Consider the following 21960-nt stretch of genomic DNA (forward strand, 5'->3'; position numbering starts at 1 on the left):
CCAGGGGGCAAAAAGGGTCAAGGGTGTTATGAGAAACAGGCCCTGGCCCAGGCCAAGAAGCCAGAATTGCACTTCTGTCTAGTGAGGGTGTGTGAAGGGAAGAGGACCACGCCTTGAGAGCATCCCCAACTTGTGTACTAAGCCGAGGCCTGGGCTGCTCCGGAGGGTTTGGCAGGAGAGGCACATGAGCATGAGTTGGAGAGGGCTGGAGATGGATCAATGGAGGCAGACAAAAGATTTTCAGTGCAGCGATGGTGTGGCAGCTCCAACTCTCTCCTGGCTTTGTCACTGGGGCTTACAGGGATCCTTGCAATACGATGAGGGAGCTGGGAGTAAAGAAGAAACCAAGAGCCTTGGAACTTGTTGGTCCTCATTCAAACCCTGGCTTGGCCCCTGCCAGCCTCTGGCAGGTTTCCTAACCTCTCTGAGCTTCAGTTTTTCTCACCAGTGATTGGGCATAATAATGCCTACTTTACAGAACTGGGATGTAAATAGGAGCGGGCCTGACACATTGCAGGTGTCCTATGTAAATGGTACTTAACTTTGATTAAAGTGAAAATGATTTACGTGTAAATGCTCCAAAGAAGCCTGGCCCCTGTGTGCTCTCACAGCATCCTGAAACCATCCATAGTGCATGGCTATGTAATTATATGATGATACCATTAATACCTGCTCCTTTGAGCATGTAAGCCACATGAGGAAAGGGGCTGTATATATTTTGTCACCACGAATCAAGTGCACCAGAGGTGCTAAAAATTGTCATCAACCAAAATCCAGAACACTGACAACACCAAAAGCTGGCAGGATGTGGAGCAGCAGAAATGCTCTTTCACTGCTGGTGGGAATACAACATGGTATAGTCACTCTGGAAGACAGTTTGGTAACTTTTTATAAAACCAAACATACTTTTACTACAGGATCCAGCAATGCACTCCTTAGTGTTTACCCAAAGAAGCTGAAACTTACATCCACACAAAAACCCACACACAGATGTTCATAGCAGCTTTGTTCAAAATTGCCCAAGATTGGAAACAACAAAGATTCTGTTCAGTTAAGCGAATGGATAAATAAATCATCCAGACAATGGAATATTATTCAGTGCTGAAAGGAAATGAGTTAACAGGCCATGAAAAGACATGGATAACCTTAAATGAGTATTACTGGGTGAAAAAAGCCAATCTGAAAAGAATACACACTGTCTGATTCCACTTATATGATGTTTTGGAAAAGGCAAGACTGTGGCCATGGTGAGAAGATCACTGGTTGCCAGGGGTTGGAGACAGTGGCGGGTGTGAATAGGTGGAGTACGGAGGAGTTTTAGGCAGTGAAACTGCTCTGTCTGATGCAGCGATGGTGGAGACATGTCATTAGACATTTGTCCAAACTCACAGAACGTACAATGCCAAGGGTGAACCCTGATGTAAACTGTGGCGTTGGAGTGATAGTGATGTGTCAGTGTAGGCTCGTCAGCTGTAACTAGGGGACCATTCTGGGGCAGGATGTTGATAGTGGAGGAGGCTCTCTGGGGACAGGGGATATACGTGAAATCTCTGTGCTGCTGCTGCTAAGTCACTTCAGTCGTGTCCGACTCTGTGTGACCCCATAGACGGAAGCCCACCAGGCTCCCCCGTCCCTGGGATTCTCCAGACAAGAACACTGGAGTGGGTTGCCACTTCCTTCTCCAATGTGTGAAAGTGAAGTCGCTCAGTCGTGTCTGACCCTTAGCGACCCCATGGACTGCAGCCTACCAGGCTCCTCCATCCATGGGATTTTCCAGGCAAGAGTACTGGAGTGGCTTGCCATTGCCTTCTCTGGAAATCTCTGTACCTCCTCTTTATTTTGCTATGAACCTAAAACTACTCTAGAACAATGAAGTCTTTAAATAAATGGCTGTCAAATGAAGGACAGAAGACAATACCTGAGGACAGCTCTGCCAACATCTCATCTTGCTGGGTGATGACAAAAGTTAAAAGCAGTAAAGGAACCCTCCATTTGGGGGCAATATTTCCCACAACCCTCTGATTCTCAGACTGATAACTTGTTTTGGAAAGAGCAGTTGAATTAGAGGCATTAGCATCCTCATTGTAGCCAGGTGTGAGGATGGAGCAGTGGCAGAAAGGTCTGGCTTCCAAGGCAAGAATACCTAGCTTTGAGTTCCAATCTCATCACCAACTTCTCCCAGCCTCCATCTGCTCATTTGTAGAGTAGGATTAAGATGCCTTATCAGCAAAACCCTTCTGAAGATTAAACAAGATAATCCATTTAAAACCCTTAGCACACACTCGCACCTGTTATTATTAATTATTGAATTTACTGACAACAAAAAAGTCCGTGATTTTGGTTCACTGTTGTGTCATAGCAGTACCCACATTAATTCTCTGCAGTAGTGACAAAGTACCCTATATTCAGCTTTACATTTCAGAGAAATCGTAAAAACAATTAACTCCTCTTTCATCACTAAATTCACATCAAAATTTGTCACTGTACAGATGAAAGTTGTATGTAGTTGCATTGGCCAATATTTATCATGTGCCCTTTTCAAGTTTCACATACCTTTTTTGAATATTCAATATTTAATATATAATGTAATGTTAATTAAATATTAATATTGAATATTAAATAATATTTGAATAAAGAAATTGATATGTTTTTCTGTTTATATAAAATATAAGTACATTTTTATACAAATATGAAAACAACGAAGAGACTGGATGAGTTGGACTCATCCTCATGTCATGTACTGAGTGCTTGATAAATATACCATCCCTATTATTATACTACTTATTTTTGTTTTTGAGTGGGTCTCACCCTGCTCATACATTCATCCCACAAGTAAGGGCCAAGTGCCCTATTCAGGACACTGGGCTAGACTGGGAAGATCCAGAAAAGAACAACGTCCCTGACCTCAAAACCTTAAGGCTCTAGAAGAGGAGACAAAGGAGAAAGCAGCGGCCATCTAGGGTGTGAAGTCCTATGGCAGAAATGTGCCCAGCAGTTTGTGGAAACTCTGAGAGCAGTTTTACAAGCTCTAAGTGCTTATTTCGGGGTAACCACTGGTGGCGGTGCAGAGAAACAAGAGGAGCTGTTAGAGAGGGATTCCTGGAATGCTCAGGGCTTTGTCTGGGGGACAAAGTAGAGCTGGCCAGGCAGAGATGATCCACCTGCTTCTCTGCCAAGTAACTGGGGATATGCTTATTCCATATCTGCCACTGAGGCAGTCACAATGGGGATAGATTTAAAAATGCATGCCTGCCTTAAAGAGGGCATCAAATGCATCAGGAATGAAAAAACACGTCCTGTTTTGCTGAAAGGATACCAAACTCCCATCACTGAAAAGTGCCACCATATCTTCCCTAGAGCCAGGGAGTATTCATATGGGGCCCATGGGGCATGCACCCTGAGTGAGGTGCCAGGCAGGGAGGTGTGATGTGTCCACTGCTTGCTCATCCCCCTGGGGCTGGCTCTCACCATCCAGAATCTAATTAGGATGGCATTTCCATCTACTTACAATTTGCTAACCAAACAGCCCAGTCAAGCTCCCTCCCACCCACCACCTACACGGACATGAGATGGGATGGGAAGTGATGGGCCTTCCTCTCGCTGCCCACCTGAACGCTTGAGTTAATCTGTATCTGGACCTTATGACTCAACAAATTATTTTGTGCATTTGCTTTATTGCAGACTAGTGGTTGTAATAAAATTAGCTCTATTCCACATTATTGGTTCATAATTAGAATTACATGAACAAAACAGATACAATCTCACCAAGTCTTCTATGGCTGAGCAATTGAACTGACTGCACAAATTATTTTTTCTTACCTCCCCGGCTCCAGTTTCATTTCCAGGTTGTTTTCAGAGCCATTAAAATAAAAAAAAAAAAGACCTAGATTTACTTCAGCTGGATTTCCCTACAACTTTTAGGTAGATTGACTATATAATTTAGCGTCCAAACTGGGACAACTGTGAAAGTGAAACAGAAGCTATTAATAGTTGAGTCGAGACAACAGCATCAGCCAGAACTGCCCCAGGCAGCTACCCAGTGTGGTTACCCTCCTTTTAGGGGTGGGCCACGCTCCCCAGCAGTCATGGATTAGTTGTTGGTTGGCCTTGCTGCTTTTTGTGATTGTCTTTTTTTAAATGTTAATTTGGGGCAATCATCTTTGTAGATTAAACATTTCCCCTTGCTACATGGATAGTTACAGTGCAACTTCACAACAAATCTGAGAAATTAAGATGAGAAGAAACAGTGTATATTTGCATCCAGACAGGTGGATGCTGGGGACTTGCTCTGACATGACCACTTCAAAGGGTAAAGGGAAATCTGAGCTTGCTGTTATTTAAATTTTAAATGTGTGACCTGGACCACAATATGAAAATACACTTCCCTTCCCCTAAGGCATAGGGACCTTTGCACAAAGTAGCTTTATAATCTCTCTCCATTCCACAAAAATCAGACTGCATAAATGAAAAGCTCACCTTCTGGCTTGAAAATGGAATATGCATCAGTAAACATGAGAATGTGTTTTTCTGGGAAATAACCCTCACTTAGTAATATCTGGGTGGCATCCAGCAATGCTGACCTTGACTCTGGGTTGATTCAAGTGAAACTGGCTGTTTAGCATCCTTGTCATTAAAGTTGCCATCAGCCATCCATTTTCCACTCGGGCAGCCAAGGAATTGTTTTGCTTATTAAAATATGAGATTTTCTACTTTTGGTTTCTCCAGTGATCCTGAAACCTGTGAACCTGAGGCAGAAAAATAAAGTACCTTAGGGTCCTTGAAGCAGCAGTGATTTGTCCAAGCAGGACTACATGTCAGATATGCCCTGCTTACTGCCCTACCTATCACCAAGGTCTGTGAGAAGACCAACTGTGATAGTAATACCTAGTATAGGGACATATTTATTTTACTAATTAGCACACACACACTGGTTATTTCCAGGTGGTTCCTGAATGGCTCAGTGGCAAAGAATCCTCCTGGGATACAGGAGATGTAGATTCAATCCCTAGGTTGGAAAGATCCCCTGAAGAAGAAAATGGCAACGAACTCTAGTATTCTAGCCTGGAAAATCCCATGAACAGAGGAGCCTGGCAGGCTGTAGTTCATGGGGTCACAAAGAGTCAGATACGACTTAGGGACTAAACAACAACGAACTGTAAAGTACCAGTACAACAGGAGTTATTATTCTCACTTCATTGTACTCTGGATGGAGTTGAACTATTTTGGCAGTCACAGAATGAACTGTAGATTTGTATCCAAATCTGTAAATGATAAATTGTATTTTCACAAGTTCATGCTTCACTGAAATGTAGCGTACATGTTTCCCTAACTGTCAGAAGCAACCTACACTTAGCAAGGTGGGCAGTAGCCTCAAGTTAAAATGTATATAGAGTCATAACGAACTCTAGAGAACAGATGGCTGCCACAAGGGAAGAAAGGAAGGCAAAAAAAGAGAGAGAGAAAAGAAAGAAGACAGGCAGGCAGGAAGAAGGAATTCATGGTGGTTTCAAAATAACGATTTGCAATTCATCCTAAGTAACCAGGGGCAACCACTCATATGATCATCCAAAGGAAAATCTTGTTAGAATGAGGTCATCTTTTCCCTCAAAACAAGACAATAGAAGGCAGCAGGTGAATTTGCATTGCACTATTACATTGTGATATGTAGAAATTGATTTCTCTGTATGGTGTGATGGTCACAGGCACCCGTGTGGACAGGGGCAGGGCAGCACCACAGAGGGACAGTGGGAGCCCACAAACTAGTTGCCTCCTGCAAAGAATCATTGACAAGACAAATCTTCATCAGTGTACAAGCGATCATCTTTATCAAGAATGTTTGCTTTCTTATCTCATAATAAACCTGTCTGTGTTTGTGTTTGTGTGTGTGTGTGCATAGTGGAAGGCAGATGCTGTTGAGTGGGTGCATATTTGTGCATGTGATGGTTTGAGATCTTGTCTGGTGTGATGAAGGGAAAAAACAGGGTGTGGGGACCTGTTCTTTGTTTATTTTGCAGATAAATCTCGTTTCTAATCCGGATGCAGAGCAACGTCTTGTGCAAAGGAAAGGAAGCCCTTCCACTACCCTGATGACACCCGTATAAATCACAGGCTTTATTCCTCTGCTGTGAGGAGCATTGCAGATCGGAGCAACGTCGCAGACTCTCATTGGGTAATGCTTCATTACTTGGTGGAAAATCCCCAGAGCCAAAACATTATTTAAATGTGATATGAAAATAAACATGATTTATATGTGTGTTGTCTGCTGAGATTCTTGCCTGTTACTGCCCATGCTGTTATGCATCAGGAATAGGGCCTCGATTTATCGCCAGTTCAAGCTACACACATGCTCCACGACAGGACATTGTCTCCATTCTCAAGTTCCAGGAAGGAGACGGTGTTTGCTGAGTGCTGGGCTTCAGATATTCAAAGGTGTCACTGACTTTTATGGGCCAAGGATGTGTGTGCATGTGAACTTGTATTGGGTGGAGTATGCACGTGCACGTGTGAGTGCATGTGTGCTTGTGTTGGACTGAGGATGTGTGCACGTGTGAGTGCATGTGTGCTTGTGTTGGACTGAGGATGTGTGCACGTGTGAGTGCATGTGTGCTTGTGTTGGACTGAGGATGTGTGCACGTGTGAGTGCATGTGTGCTTGTGTTGGACTGAGGATGTGTGCACGTGTGAGTGCATGTGTGCTTGTGTTGGACTGAGGATGTGTGCACGTGTGAGTGCATGTGTGCTTGTGTTGGACTGAGGATGTGTGCACGGCATGTGACTTGTGTTAGGCTGAGCATGTGTGTGCATGTGTGAGCATGTGTGCTTGTGTTGGGCTGAGGATGTGTGTGCATGTGTGTGCATGTGGGCTTGTGTTGGACCCTGGACCACATTCACGTGAAGGATGCAGGGGACAGACTTTGTACTCAGGTGCATCAATTTCTGCTGCTGCTGCTGCTGCTGCTAAGTCACTTCAGTCGTGTCCGACTCTGTGTGACCCCATAGACGGAAGCCCACCAGGCTCCCCCGTCCCTGGGATTCTCCAGGCAAGCACACTGGAGTGGGTTGCCATTTCCTTCTCCAATGTGTGAAAGTGAAAAGTGAAAGTGAAGTCGCTCAGTCGTGTCCGACCCTTAGCGACCCCACGGACTGCAGCCTACCAGGCTCCTCCATCCATGGGATTTTCTAGGCAATAGTACTGGAGTGGCTTGCCATTGCCTTCTCCGATCAATTTCTGACGGCAGCTGAATGCTGTTTCTGGTGAAAAAGAGAAAGAAGAAAGCACTATTTCCATTTCAGCCCAGGGCTGGAGCCCACATGTTTAGCTCAAAGTCAGCAGGAGTCTCTGAAAAGCAGATTTGGATTAATAAATGTCAGCAGGTCTTCAGCCCAAATGGTATTTGAGTCACAGGAAGAAGCGCAGTTGGGATGTTTCCATTACCAAAGAGCTACAGGGAAAGGCTTGTCTTTGAGGGTAAGGACGATCCCCCAGGTGCCTACGTGGAGCTTTGATGATCACTGTCTTTCCCACTGGGCTATCATCAACACTCAGAAAATGTGGGGCCCTTTGTGAGCCCTACCACATGCCATGGGTGCCATTTCACTGCTCCAGGAGGGTAGGAGAGGGTCCGAGCTGAGAGTAGACACCCCTGATTGAGCAGGTGACGGGCTCTGTACAAGACAAGACATCCCAAGCTGATCCTTACGACAGCCCTCCCTTCATGCCCATTTTGAAGATGAGGAAACTAAGGGCCGCAGAGGGGAAAAGTCCCAGAGCTCGGAACTCTATAGGCCTAGAGAATTCAGGTCTTCTCCTTCCACAGCCTCTCTTCTCAGGACAGACTCTTAACTGGGAGTTTTACCAATCTTGTCTCCAGCTCCCCATCCTCTGTTTTTCAAGATTAAGGTTTCTAAATGATATCCAAAATGGTGAGAACCTACACCAAATCATTTTTAGATTGATGTGGGGAAGCAAATAAAGAAACAAATATACTCAATTAGGATTTTATTTTCCCTTTACACTTATTTGACTGAGTTGTAATCTTGTTTCTTTTAAATCATGTCTTGCAAAGTATGTTTATAGGCTTTTATTTTAAATAAGAGAGCGGGGAGTGGGCTAAATGGGTGAAGGGGGTCAAAAGTATAAACCAGTTATAAAATACAAGTCCTGGGGGTGTAACATACAGTGTGGTGACTATAGGTAACAATAATGTATTGCATACTTGAAAGTTATCAAGAGTAAATCTTAAAAGTTTTCATCACAAGGCAGAAAAATTTCATAACTATGTGATTGATGTTAACTAGACTTACTGCTGATCATTTCACAATGTACACAAAGATCAAATCGTTATGTTGCACACCTGAAGCTAATATAGTGTTATTTCAATTATACCTCAATTAAAAATAAACGAATGAGTATTTTTAAAATAAAATTGAAAAAGAAAAAGACACAGTAACTCTGGGGGGTCTAAATAGGGAGACTTTTTTTAAGAGAAGAAAAATCTTTTACTTTTGAAATAACCTCGGATCTACATTAAAGGTGCAAAAAATAGTAACAAGAAATCTTGTAAATTCAGATTCTTCAAATGTTAATATGTTACCATGTTTCCTTTCTCTCTCCGTGTGTGTGTGCGTGTGTGTGTGTGTGAACACTTTTCTGAATGGTTTGGAAATTGTAGACATGCTGACTTTTATTCCTGAATGTATTTCCTAGGTTCATTTATACAACCACGGTGCAGGTATTAAATCCAGGAAAGCAACATCGCTAACTTGCAGATCTTTTCCAAATTTCAGTCCTTGTCCTACTAATGTCCTTTCTAGAAAAATGTCTTCACACACTTTGGGTTTGTGTTACACCTGTGTTCCACTTGTGGGGACTTGTGTGAGTCTGCTCAAGTTTTAGGTTATTTACCTAAAAACTCAATATTACCACACACACACACATATTTATATATACAATTCTGTTTCTGTGGTTGTAATGAAATATCCATACTAACAAATTAAAAATCTTTATATTCTAACCAACAAATCAAACCAAACTCTAGGTTTCTCCATGCATTTCCATTTCATGTGAGTCTCTACACATCCATTGGGACCCTCTCAGGTGCTGTGCCTTTGTCTGTTCACAAGGTTTCTGAAAGTCTCAGCCATGACTTGGCCTCTGAATACAGAGTGGGTGAAACAAAGGTTTGAAGGGTGTTTGTTTGTTTGGTAAAGTGTGATGAGAAATCTGGTCTGTAAGTGGGTTTCTGTGAAACAATTCCTGGTGAAGTTGTGACACTGGGAATGTCACTCACTCCATACATCTGCTGAGAGCAGGTCATCTGGTTCCCAAGATCAAATGGTGTGTCCCTAGACCCAGGGACAGGCAAGTGACAGAATTAAAAGAAAGACAACCTGAACCCAGGATTTAGTGCTGCCCACGAGGAGGGTTAGTGAGCCTCCTTTATGATGCCGGTGTTGACAGACACGGCTAGCCTCTATTTTATGGGCTATCCACTGAGCTGTATCAGGGTTCTCCTGTGGGCAGCAGTTATGTTTCAGCCGACTCGATTCGTCCTGTAGTGTATCCAAATCAGTGTAATAATAAGCTAGGTTATAAGGGCGTTTACTTTTCCATGTATGCTCGAGTGAAGTCAACCTGTTATAAAACCAAGCAAATCAAGGCTTCTGTTTCGCCTGCTGGTACCCGGTGCGGGTGTAAGAGTAATCAGCCTGTCCCCTCCGAGACGTATCCCTCCAGAAAGTTTGTAAAAGCTCTTTATTCCTCGTAGGGAAATGATTTTAGTCTTAGGAAGGAAACACATGGCTTTCTTCTTACAGCTTCAAACTCCCGTCTTGCCAGCTGCGTTTATTTCCCTCGGCGTGGCACTAATGAAAGGAGACTTTGATGAGCTGTGTGAACCGCCATTCCAGAGGAAGGGCTGCAGAAAGACTCGACTTGCTAGAAGGTGCTCATTTGAGAGTATTTCTGCCTTATCTCTAACACACATCCCCGAGAAACATCACTGGCGTTGGGTGGAAGGCTCAGGGGGGCTGATTTACCTGCCAGAATGGCTTTCTATGAGTTGGAGTCTGCAGAGAAGTGATAAAGGGAAGGCAAACCAACTTTCACATTCTGAAGGCTTGTGTCTCTCCTGCTGTCTGCTGGGCCTGGTATACTTTAAAGCGAATTCCTGCTTTGGGGGTTTCAGTGTTTTTTTTTTTTTTTTTAAAGGTGTTAGCAATCTGTCTTACGTTCTCCCACCCCTGCTGGGATTTATGATCCAGTTTGTATTTTACTACATGATCTTGGCAGGCTCCCCCTCGTTGAAATTCAAACCGAAGCAACCTGATGGGGGAATAGACATAAAAATATTAATTTGGTGGATATTAAAAAAAATCACGCTGGTTATAAATCAAGGGCTGTCCACTGGTTCCTTTCATCATCTAAATGGTCCTTCTAACCAGACCACAAATCTTACTGGGGAGGAGGTGGGGGCTTAGAAGGTGGGGGTTCCCTTCCTGAGGTTTTGGAGACAGCTTCCATCCAACACTTCCTCAAACCTGGCTTTGTTTTATTAAAGGTAATAAAAAGTGAGTACTTCTGGTACAGGCAGGCTAATTAGCTGGCCTCACAGAACAGACTGGGCTTAAAAGAAAGTTGGCTTGGTCTAAAAGAAATCAGTTGTGCAAATGCCTAAATTTTGATTAAAAATAAGGTTTGGGAGACTCAGGAGGCATGTTTTGCTTCTCCAAGGCTGTGGAAGTGGAAGGTGGATGAAGCGGGATTGGGGAGACAAGGATGGGAGGAAGCTGACCTGGGTGTGCGTTTCCATGACCCAGGCTGAGATGAGGATGGTGTGTGTGTGTCTCCACTGACCCCTCGCATCCCAGTCCTTGGATTCTAATAGGGCGCTATATAGATAGAGCGGGGGGAGGGAGGGCAGTTACATTCCCATGGGGTAGAATTAAAAAGTGGCAGGGAATTTCTCTTCCATAATGAGATTTTAATGGACTCTTCCATTTCCATCTTATGGCTGATCTTTATAGTTAAAAGACTCTTGATAGATACTTTAAAATTTTATGAAAACTCCAGGAATTGGTTTTTAAAAACTGTGGTTGATTAGAAGGCTAAATACTTCTATAACAAGGCGCTAATACCAACTGAATGTATAATACAAGTCTTAATGCTGGTGCTGAGATCTCTTCAGAATGGTTATTATGATCTCAAAGTTTGTTTCAAAGTTTGCAAGCATCAAGTGTCAATCAAAATGGAAACCCTAATGAATGTTGAATTCTCATCTATTGGTGTACTTCCTTTTTAGATTTTTTGGTTCTTTGTTGTTTTCACCGTACTGTTTCATTCAAATTTCCTACATGCTAATTTTTTTGTGAAATTTAAGTAAAATTGCAGTATATACAAAAGAACTATTGAGTGTAAATCTCATAGTAAATGTGTTTTTTTTACACTATAAAATAAAAATAAATACATTTAAACAAAAAAAAAAGGATGTGCTAATAAAAACAGAAAGCTGGCCCTATTACAAATATTCACATGTACAAATGGAGGTGTAGCTATGATGGGAAATTCAACAGCATTCTAGAAGTTCAAGGTTTTATTTAATGGCACAAAATCTAATAAAGCAAACAAACCAGAAATTCACCCCAGAGAGGCTTATAATGAAGTTCCAAGCACATCTGGAACTTGGGGTTAAAGAGAAAGAAAATTCAGTAGCTGGAAAGGGGGCAAACAGTTTTCTTTAAAAATCAAAGCAAGTTCTTTGATTCAAAATACTACCATGAAAGCAGGAAGGAAAATGATTATGAACCACTTTTTCTAAGGGAAATGATTTCTAACCAACAATTGGTTCTTATTACTTCTCTGCCATCTCTATACGCAGCATTAAAGAAGGGGACTCACTTTTGCCTGATGATTGTAATGATTATCATCTCATCCTAAACAGAGATTTTCCTGTTTGGTCACCATGCAATCTAATACTGACAGTGCCTGGGACTTGAAAAATGGTGTTCTCCTGTCTAAGAAATGGGAGGCCAGAGAAGGCACAGTGGTTCTGAGCTTCACTCTAAAGCAATTATGAGCCCTTCACAACCCTCAGACAAGAATTGATTTTTATTTTTAGATTATTAAGCTGTGGGTATAAGGGAGTCAGGATATGTGACCCAGCTTTGACCTTGTCAATTGAATTTTTGAATTGATTCAGTATTGAAAAGGAAAACTTTTAAAGAAGCATTTCTGCCTCATAATCTCTCCAAATTTACTTTGCCTCTTTCCCACCTTTACAAAAATCTTCATGTTCATAAGGATTAGATGAATAAACAGGACAGTAAGCACAGGATATTGGAATATTAGGATTAATTGTAATGTCCTAAAGAAACCTAGAAAAGGGAAAACCTCCAAAAGGTAGATATGTTAGATCTGTTTCATGTGTGCTAAGTCACTTCAGTTGTGTCCGACTCTCTGCGACACTTTGGATTGTAGCCCACCCAGCTTCTCTGTCCATGGGATTCTCCAGTCAAGAATACTGGAGTAGGTTGCTATTGCCTCCTCCATGGGATCTTCCAGACCCAGGGATTGAACCTGCATCTCTTATGTTCCTGCATCGGCAGGCAGGTTCTTTACCACTAGCACCACCTGGCAACCTCTGTTTCACGCCTTCATCAAATATATTTCTACTCATGCACCAGAACACCAAGGTGTCCAGCTTTTATACTCATATTGTGGGTACTTACTTTACTAGTCATTTCTAGAAGTAGTGGTGTTTACATATACCTTTATATGCTGAATTTAATTGCTTTAGTAAGCCGAGAAAGGTCCTCCAGCCAGATTCAGGGCCCTGCCCAAGAGGCAGAAGGACCATGGTGACTCTGTGACCATTTGGGTCACCTTGCTCCCTTCTTTAACTCCTTGGAACTCAGAACGTGTCCAGATTGAGCCAACTTCCAATGTCTAGAGTGTGGACTCTGGCGCCCACCAGCTTCCTCCCACCCCAACCTGAGCCTTAAGCAGGCCAACACCCTCACGGCTCCCTGAGAACATGCTCTGTTCATTTCTCACTTAGGTTCTCTTCTGGAAAGTTCTCTATGCCTGCAGCCATCCAGCTCTTACCAAAGTCTTCCATGTGCTTCTCCAAACAGTCTACCCCAACTTTTGCTCGTTGTTCTCTCTTCCCAGCCTCTGTGGCATTTCTGGCAGGGATGGCCTGGCCTGGCACTGGATAGTTACATGTTTCAGTTGTGTTGCTTCTCCCCTAGAGAAAATCTAACTTCTTTGAGTCTAAGATTCACCGTCTATAAAATGATAACATTTGCAAAGTTGTTGTGAAGATAACAGAGCACAGGCCTGGTTCATAATAAGTGTTTATGAAGTCCCCCACTTCTTCCTAAGGACTATGTCCCATTTCTGTTGGGTCTTCTTCTCTACCTCACAGAGTAAAATAAAATGTTTTTGGGTGTTGTTATTATTGAATGGTTCTGCAAAAATCAAGCCATTATGCTGTACCTTTGTTGTAGGCAGACTATGATTTTCTTTGATTTTTCTGGAAGGGAAGGGAACAGTCAAATCCTTGAATGGAAATGACCTGGTCTGATGTTGGGTGAGCCTAGAGAAATGATAGAAGCCAAAGCTAGTCATGGCAAAACACTCTGTAATTCTAAATCTCAGAGTCAGAGAAGTCTGTTAGATCAGCCAATGCAAACTTTTCACATTCCTGAGAATGACAATCTCTGGGATAAACTGTGATGGGTAGTCCCAAAGAATCACAAACACAATATTTTCTATTTAGAGAAAGGAGATCATGACAAGAAAGGGGTCCTGAGGAGGTGTTGTCACCTCCTTCTGATGAATATTCGAGAGACCTGGAATGGATTAACTTTCTGAAGAGCTGTGCCCTTGTTATCCAGACTGTTGACTCGACAGTTACCCCTGACTCAGGACACAGCATGCTCCCTTCATGACCCTGCTCCTGTAGGGCCCTCCCAGCAAAATGGAACTTTGGAGTCCATATTCCAGCCAACTGCGAGGTGAGTACACCCTCCCAATGACTGCACAAGGTAGAACCGTCTCATCTCAGCAGGCCTTTTGCTAGAAACGGAAATCAGAGATTTGAATTCATATTTCATGTTCATTGTGTTTGGTTTAGTCTGTGAAACAGACTAAAGTACAATGCATGTGCATACATAAATGCTATAAAATTAGTGCAGACAGCTGGCAAATCATTAATTAACAGCAGTAATGGTCTTCAAATAGCACTCTAGGGAGGCCACAGAAAGAGGAAGTTCCCTGGACCTGGTTTCAGTTTTGCCCATGACCCAGATTCATCCCCATAAAATAGAGGGGAGGTGGGATGGGACAGGGAGAAAAGCCACATAGATGCTACTATACCATCTTTTAGCCCCTCCTCCTTCAGCAGCCTCCCAAAAGACAAACAGCAAACAAGCCATACCACCCCTCTGCCTGCAGGGCATTCCCCCAAACCAGACAGATGCCAAATGAGCAGCCGGCACGTGAGGATGTGCCCAGCACAGGATAATTGTGTCATAAATATAATTAAAGTCAGCAGGAAGACCATTATGGAGAAAACCAAACTTAGAAAAAAATTAGTGCTAGTGAAGAAAATATCATACATTCTTTTTATTTCAGTCTAATTTTGTTTACATGATTCATACAGTTTCCAAGAGGACCCCTGGAGGATATTAGGCTGGGACCACATGCATAAACATTCATATATAACATGTAAATTAGAAACAATCTCAGGATTTATATAGAAATTACAGCCACTTCTAGCAAATTAATTCAATGACAGAAAAAGGGTTACTGTCTCTCTTCAAATCAAGAGGGGGAAATATTAGGCAAAGCAGATTTATTTATTCAAGAGGCTTGTTCCTTGCCAGGAGCTGATGTCCCCTTGGCCTGAAGATTTCCATTTTTTAAAATTGGATATGCATTGGTGATTAAATTTGCTTTGAATGTGGGAGCAGTCCATGAGGACCATGGTGGGTGGTTTTAAGTTATAGCATTGCTAATAAAGTCATAAAGTCCATTAGGCTGCAGGAGTTTGCTGAAGGGAAATGATGGAAGAAGGTAAGTAGCTTGGGTTAAAATATTCAAGAATATCAGATCTTAGAACTGCAACGTCCTGGAGTTCAGGTTACCATTTTATAGATGAAGAAACTGAGCCCCAGAGAAGAAGGGTTCTGTCCAAGGAAACAAAGAAAATTTACAAAACCGGCCTAGAACCCAGTCTTCTCCCCTGTAGCTGACGTTCCTCAAAGCTTCCTCAATCCATGCCTCTTCCTTACTTGAATACAACAGACAAGTGACATTTGAGTACCTCTTCTTCTAGGCTATTGTACCCTTGGGTTTCCCCCATGGCTCAGCAGTAAAGAATCCACCTGAAATGTAGGAGATGTGAGTTCATTCCCTGGGGCAGGAAGCTCTCTTGGAGAAGGAAATGGCAACCCACTCCAGTATTCTTGCCTGGAGAATCCCATGGACAGAGGAGCCTGATGGGCTACAGTTCATGGAGGTGCAAAAGAGTCTGACTTGACTTAGCGACTAAACAATACAATATTGTTCCTGTGCCTTTGGCTGGTGATTTTGCCACTGGGGACTGTAGTAGAGGATTTGTCAAAACAGCTCCAGTTTTCACTTTCTCTGTATCTGTGTCTTTCTCAGGACGGCTCTCCAGTCCATGAATCTGGGCTGGGCTTGTCACTTGCTTTGGCCAATGGAACACAGTGATGCTTCAGTTCTGAGCTCAGAGTCTAAGGAGCTGTGTGTGCTTCTGCTGTTCTTTCCCCGGCTCGCAGCGGGAACATGCCACAGTCACCTGCTAGAGGGACAGAAGAGACACATAGGTAGGGCTCCCAGACTTAGCCAATATTTGGGATGCACTTATACTCAAAAATACACATATATTTTATCTGAAATTCTAGTTGAACTTGGTGTCCTGTATTTTATTGGTTAGTTCATGTGAAGAGATTCCAGATGGTTCTATTATGTAGTAGTCAGCCAATCCCTAGACATAAATGAGGGCCCAGCCAGGGTCAGCACATAATTGCCCTCCCCATGCTGACATAGGTGCATAAGTAAGCCCCACATAGATCAGAACTTCCCTTCGACTCACGAGCAGAAACAGATATTTATTGGTGTGTGATACTGAGGTTTGGTGGTTGTTTATTACGTGGTAATATTGTGGCAGAAGTTGACTACTTAGAACTATCTATAGAAATTATTCCAGGAAAAGGAGTCTAATTTGGGCTTCAGGGAGGATGATCTAATTGTGATGAAGCCCTGTGAGCAAGCAGAAATGGCAAGAAAAACTATACTGACATACATTCCAAGGTCAGAGACATAATCCGTAAAGATACATCAGTAGAATATGTGTCTTATGCATATTTCTGCCTTTTGGGGATCTTGCCATTGTTCTGATGGTTTGTTTTCAACGACTCACTTTGTGGTTATGTCTTTGTCACAGAAGAACACACCAGAACGAGACCACATGGCTTTTCTGACTTCTCTAGACCTTTGATATATTTTCTCTGGACTTGTGCTTCTTTGTGCTATTGCTTTCCTGTCTTCACGTGTCTCCTGTCCCGTCCTCCAGGGAGGCAGGTGATTTAAGTGAAGGTTCACTGCGGAGCTCAGTAATTGTACCTGATCTCTACTTACAGTTACATTTCTCAAATGTTAGCTTCACTTATCAGAGGCCCTGCCATTGTATAATATTTTGTACTTTCCAAGCCCTTTCACTTTCTTGCAATCAGAGCAGGGGTTGAACTCTCTCTTTTGCAGATTAGGCAACTGAGGCTCAGAGACTTCAAGTGACTTTCCCAAGGTCACACAGGCTAGTTAAGGGCAACATTAAAACTCGAATCCAAGTTCTTGTCTCCTAACCCTGGACTCTTTCTGGTATGCTCTGCTGTCTCCTTCATCCTGGGGTTTTGGATAATTTATGCCATAGGCCAGATGTTCAATGGGCACCTGAATAATGCTTCTGTCTAGGACTGACTCAAATGGAAGCAGGACATTCTTAAAAAGGCCATTAGAAATCCCCAGACCTCCACTAAAGCAAGGTATGGTGCAGGTGACTGATGATTGTATAAGTGCTTTCACCTTGTAATAACCAGTCTCAGCCTCCAGAACAGAGTTCTACATTGTGGATTAATCACTCCATATCTCTGTTTTAAAATCATGTTATGGTCATTTAAAGGTATGTTTTAAGACATAATGTTGTGTAAAGAGGCATGGTCCATTTAAAAGTTGGGCTGCTTGTAGGCTGCTGGTTGAGAACAATTGAATGCAGATGAAGGGGAAAATACAGGATATTATTACCCCAGGAAACATCTTTTTCTCCAGATTTTTAAAGTATTAATAAATGCCTGAGCCACCCACACAAGGGCAGTATCTGCCTTGATTCTCTACTTCACCTGGACTCTGGAAGATCAGTGATGTTATTACCAGTCTGAGGGTGAGCAACTATCTTGAGTTGCCCTGGACTAAGGTGCTTCTTAGGCTTCCTAGGTGACACAGGGGTAAAGAGTCTGCCTAGCCACGCACAAGATGCAAGAGACGCCAGTTCCAGCTCTGGATCAGAAGGATCCCCTGGACTAGGAAATGGAAACCCACCCCATTCTTGCCTGGAAAATTCCATGGACAGAGGAGCCTGGAGGGTTATATTCCACGGGGTTGCAAAGAGTCTGACATGGCTAAGCACGCACACCCAAGGCACGTCTTGGGATGAGGGACTTTCAGTGCTAAGACTGGGTCAGTCCCAGGCTCCTGGGTTGCTCCATCACCCTATCGGATCCTCTGGGGAGCCCTTTGATTTGCACTGATGGCACCTTCTCCTCCTCTACCAACTCACATCTCCCTTGTGTGTTCACCCTACACACTAGAATCCTTGTTCACAGGAAACGCAAAATGCGTCTCTGCTGAGAGAATGAAAGAAAGAATGACTTGTTTTCTGGCTCTTGGAACAGCTCTGTCACTTAATCAGGAAGGGAACTAGGAGCCTGACTCTGTTACTTACTGACTGTTTTAACTTTTGCCAAGTCATTAATTCATTGCTCCACAGTTTTCTCAACTGTAAAGAGGGGCAGGGACTAAGGTCCCTCTCTGTTACCCATTCTAGGGTTTTATTGTGTAGGGATCAATGGCGTGAGTCCACTCTGTTACAGCTGCTTTCCTCCTGATGCCCCAGGAGTCTTCACCAGGCCTTCTTGGAGGCTTCTCTTTCAGCTCAGCCCAAAGGGTGAAGCCCAGCTCAGGGTCAGACAGGAGCCACAGTCTCCAGGCTCTTGCTCAGGGGTAGATCCTTTAAGTCAATGTTGTCTCATAAATTTCCCTGTGATGATGGACATGTTCTATGTTGGACATGTCCAATATTATAGCCACTAACAGTGGAAGTAAGAAATAGATTTAAGGGTCTAGATCTGATAGATAGAGTGCCTGATGAACTCTGGACGGAGGTACGTGACATTGTACAGGAGACAGGAACCAAGACCATCCCCATGGAAAAGAAATGCAAACAAGCAAAATGGCTGTCTGAGGAGGCCTTACAAATAGCTGTGAAAAGAAGAGAAGTGAAAAGCAGAGGAGAAAAGGAAAGATATAAACATCTGAATGCAGAGTTCCAAAGAATAGCAAGGAGAGATAAGAAAGCCTTCCTCAGCGATCAATGCAAAGAAATAGAGGAAAACAACAGAATAGGAAAAACAAGAGATCTCTTCAAGAAAATTAGATTCCAAGGGAACATTTCATGCAAAGATCGGCTCGACAAAGGACAGAAACGGTATGGACCTAACAGAAGCAGAAGATATTAAGAAGAGGTGGCAAGAATACACAGAAGAACTGTACAAAAAAGATCTTCATGACGAAGATAATCACGATGGTGTGATCACTCATCTGGAGCCAGACATCTTGGAATGTGAAGTCAAGTGGGCCGTAGAGAGCATCACTATGAACAAAGCTAGTGGAGGTGATGGAATTCCAGTTGAGCTATTTCAAATCCTAAAAGATGATGCTGTGAAAGTGCTGCACTCAATATGCCAGCAAATTTGGAAAACTCAGCAGTGGCCACAGGACTGGAAAAGGTCAGTCTTCATTCCAATCCCAAAGAAAGGCAATGCCAAAGAATGCTCAAACTACCGCACAATTGCACTCATCTCACACGCTAGTAAAGTCATGCTCAAAATTCTCCAAGCCAGGCTTCAGCAACATGTGAACCGTGAACTTCCAGATGTTCAAGCAGGTTTTAGAAAAAGCAGAGGAACCAGAGATCAAATTGCCAACATCTGCTGGATCATGGAGAAAGCAAGAGAGTTCCAGAAAAACATCTATTTCTGCTTCATTGACTATGCCAAAGCCTTTGACTGTGTGGATCACAAGAAACTGTGGAACATTCTGAAAGAGATGGGAATACCAGACCACCTGACCTGCCTCTTGAGAAACCTGTATGCAGGTCACGAAGCAACAGTTAGAACTGGACATGGAACAACAGACTGGTTCCAAATAGGAAAAGGAGTACGTCAAGGCTGTATATTGTCACCCTGCTTATTTAACTTATATGCAGAGTACATCATGAGGAACGCTGGGCTGGAAGAAGCACGAGCTGGAATCAAGATTGCAGGGAGAAATATCAATAACCTCAGATATGCAGATGACACTACCCTTATGGCAGAAAGGAAGAGGAACTAAAAAGCCTGTTGATGAAAGTGAAAGAGGAGAGTGAAAAGGTTGGCTTGAAGCTCAACATTCAGAAAACAAAGATCATGGCATCTGGTCCCATCACTTCATGGGAAATAGATGGGGAAACAGTGGAAACAGTGTCAGACTTCATTTTTTTGGGCTCCAAAATCACTGCAGATGCTGATTGCAGCCATGAAATTAAAAGACGCTTACTCCTTGGAAGGAAAGTTATGACCAACCTAGATAGCATATTAAAAAGCAGAGACATTACTTTGCCAACAAAGGTCCGTCTAGTCAAGGCAATGGTTTTTCCCGTGGTCATGTATGGATGTGATAGTTGGACTGTGAAGAAAGCTGATCACCGAAGAATTGATGCTTTTGAACTGTGGTGCTGGAGAAGACTCTTGTGAGTCCCTTGTACTGCAAGGAGATCCAACCAGACCATTCTAAAGGAGATCAGTCCTGGGTGTTCATTGGAAGGACTGATGCTAAAGCTGAAACTGCAATACTTTGGCCACCTCATGCGACGAGTTGACTCACTGGAAAAGAGTCTGATGCTGGGTAGGATTGAGGGTGAGAGGAGAAGGGGACGACAAAGAATGAGATGGCTGGATGGCATCACCGACTTGATGGACATGAGTTTGAGTGAACTCTGGGAGTTGGTGATGGACAGGGAGGCCTGTCATGCTGTGATTCATGGGGCGCAAAGAGTCGGACACGACTGAGCGACTGAACTGAACTGAACTGAACCACATGTGACTATGTACATTTAAAATAAAATAAAATGAAATATAAAATTTAGTTCCTAAGTCCTGATAACCACATTTCAAATTTCAAAACACATGGCTGCCATATTGGACAGTATATAGGACATTCCATCATTGTGAAAAGTTCTAGGGTACACCACAGCCATAGAGGGTTATCTTGACCATCTTTGCAGTAACCCAGAAGGTAGCCAGGGTAGGAAAAGGTGGAGGAGGGTAGAAAATGGGAGGGACAGTTGCCTTTCTCACCACTATACTTAACCTCTTGGTTTGGGATCATGGGAATGATGTAGCCAGCTTCCTGGAGATAGACCATCTTAAGTCTTAAATTGGTGGTGATCTTATAAAAGTTAATAAAAATAATATGTCCTTTACTTCAAAATAAAAATATGCCTTCACTGACACCAAAGCAAAAGGACATGGTAACTTTCTTTTCCCCACTACCCCCGAATGGGCTAATTCTTTAGTCAACTATAGAAAGCACCAGAAAATAAAATTAAAAAGCCAAATGTAAAAGGTGTGGAAAGTTCTTTATTTTTGCAAGGATCATGACTGAAGATTTTTTTCAAGCATCTTATATGTGGATACTGTTTTATTTATCTTTGAGGTTAGGTAAAAATCAAAATGCATGGTTAAGTGTTAAACTCTTGAAAGCACCATTACTGTCCTTGTTTAGAAAGTAAATAGTGAATGCTTTGTGGAATTAGAACCCTAGTGACAATGTTAGCAATGAAGAAGTAAAACTGCAGGAGCAGATTCTTAGCTCCATCTATGCCACTAGAAGCTGTGTGACCTTCAGCAAGTGACTTACCCTCTCTGGGCCTTAGTTTTCCTCTTTACTTGGAGAAGGATGGCACTGAACTGGATCCGTGATATCTTTATCTTTCTGGGATCACTTTTGTGACTGTGTTTCTGACTTCTGCTACAGACATTAGAGCTTATATCTGTTATCATAGCCATGAACATTGTTTCTTATTAACATTTATAGATCATCAGTGTTGTCAGTTGCCCCCACTTATGGTTCCCATAATCAAATCTCCAAGTGTGCAAGGCCTGGCAAGTCTCTAGATTTTCTGGAATCCTCACATATGAGGATGTTCATCATTTAGCTATTCTTTCAGAGTTAGAAGCAAACACATTTCCCAGAATAGAGGCTCCAGCAATCTGCATTTACACAGGTGAGAACAGAGACTCCATCCTACTTCCAAGTACAGCCATGGTGTCACACAAACGAGGATGACTGGGAGCTGGTTCCTGCTCGGCCATCCATGAGCCGCACGCCCCAGGACATGTTCTTTCTCTGAACTTCGGTTCCCCATCTGTACAGCAAATATAATAACATGAGTGTAGGTAGGCTGCTATACCAGGCAGCTAAAGAAGCTCAGACCTCAGGGCCCTCATCTACATGGCACCCTTTCAAGACCCGGGGCTTCATTTTGACTTTTTGTTGTAGCTTCCTGATCTTTTCCTCAAAGAGGGACCCCCAAATTTTTGAGCTTCAGGCCCTACAAAA

This window comes from Moschus berezovskii, chromosome 3 (assembly GCF_049115385.1).
Source record: "Moschus berezovskii isolate FMDL1 chromosome 3, NW_MosBer_1.0, whole genome shotgun sequence".
Taxonomy (NCBI): domain Eukaryota; kingdom Metazoa; phylum Chordata; class Mammalia; order Artiodactyla; family Moschidae; genus Moschus; species Moschus berezovskii.